Consider the following 2,024-nt stretch of genomic DNA (forward strand, 5'->3'; position numbering starts at 1 on the left):
CCTCCAGGGGGTTCTCTGATTCTTAGGGGTCTACACCTTTCATTGTTTTTTTTTTTTTTTTTTTTTTGCAACTCTATAAATTGCAGGAAACTTAGAGTGATGCAAATGATTCTTGCCAATGCAGATGTAAATGAGCTTTATCCCTGTGGAGATGCAAGAGGTTATTACCATGTAGCTATTGACTAGTTTTGCATTTATGAGCAAAATCATTTCAGCACTCTTGATCAATTTGATTCAAAGGCTTTTTCCTTGTACCTGTTACATCTTGCTGGCGCTCTCATTAACTAACGAATTAAATAAAACCTCTGATGTGTATATTTATATGACAGTCACGATTTTATCCACTAAAAGAGTATGTGCTTTACTTCTCCTATCTGTAAAATTAAATTTTTTTAAAAGGACTCTCTCAAGACTACAATTGGATGAAACAGGTCCACGTGTGACACTGCCAATGTTGCAATTAGTTGGTCTCGGGCCCTGTCACTTTCTTTACTTCCTTTCTCAGAAAAACTGTGCAACAAGCTAGTCTTCAATACCTGCAGACTCTCTTTTCTTGACTTCTGTCCTTTCCCAGAAAATGTTCTCTTTCCCCTTACAAAGATTCCTCTAAGTGCCAGAACTCTACCCTCCTCTCCAATAAAAGCAATTCTCATTAAGAGACCTAAGAGAGGTCATTTACAATTCAGAGTAAATTGTAAAATTAAATGTAAATTTAATTCATTTTCTTGGGCTTCCCAACATAATAAATGGCGCAATGGTGAAGAATCTGCCTGCCAATGCGGGAGCTCCAGGAGACACAGTTTCAATCCCTGGATCGGAAATGTTCTCTGGTGTAGGAAATGGCAACCCACTCCAGTACTATTGCTGGGAAAATCCCATGGACCGAGGAGCCTGGCGGGCTAAAGTCCATGGGGTCGCAGAGTCAGACACCACTTAACATGCACACACCCCACTAAACTCAATATGTTACCTCTTCCAGATATCCTTGATAAAAGAGGTGAGATATTCATACACACTTTGGGGGGATCAAGTTTGTAGTAAGAAGAGCTTTTCTGATAACCCAGATATTATACTGCAAATAAAATTGCCAACCCTATCTTTGAGCCAACATAGGGCCTTTCTTTTCTCTGGTAACCGTTGAAATCAGCAGGGAATGGTGACAAGTAAATATATCTGAATATAAAGGATACATGAAACCTAAATTAAAAGAGCTTAGCAGAGCAAAGCATGCACATTATATTCTCAAAGATCGCATCCAATGACAGGATAGTTAAAGATGAATGAGATGGGAAGGGATTTAGCTTTTAGGAATTTTGTGGCCTTTTGAAAACATTTGAAAACATAATATTTTCTAAAGGATTTCTTAATCATTCCTGTCTTGTCCATCATGAAAAAAAATGTGATGTTTGCATTTTTCTGGATTTCTGAATCTCTGCCATTTGGACTTATTTAGCAAACTCTCTCCTGAGATGTAATACAATGTGAATAAAACCCAGCCCAATCCATAGCAAATACAAATCGTATTCATTTATCCTTTGGAGTACAAACTTCAACCGTAACTAAATACAATATGCTGGCTCTTTTGGTGCTTTTTATGAACTTTTGAAGCAGGTTTGTGATGAATAGATTTTATAGGATTATGCAGTTATAGTTTGCTTTTAAATATTTCAGAAAGAAATCATAAACATGACCTCATATGTTAATAAATCAATTATGGAATGCTGTTTTATACATATGTTCAAAATATGACCCTATCCAAAACTCCTGAAACAAATTCTAAGAAATAACTTTAAACTCTTATTCAGGAGGCTCTGGCTTTCAAAACACTGTGTATAGAACTCTGATGCTGCATATAAAGGAAAAGAAGAACCAGTTTCTTCAACCCAAATTTATATTGTTTCTAATCTATTAAATATTAAAGCCATGTTGAGGGTGTGACATTTGCTCTCCATCTAGCTGTTTCTCTCCTTATTATCTCATTCCAAGTTGAAGCTAAGAAGTTAAGGGCAAAAGCAAGAACAAGC

This window comes from Bubalus kerabau, chromosome 22 (genome assembly GCF_029407905.1).
Source record: "Bubalus kerabau isolate K-KA32 ecotype Philippines breed swamp buffalo chromosome 22, PCC_UOA_SB_1v2, whole genome shotgun sequence".
In the NCBI taxonomy this organism is placed as follows: Eukaryota; Metazoa; Chordata; class Mammalia; order Artiodactyla; family Bovidae; genus Bubalus; species Bubalus kerabau.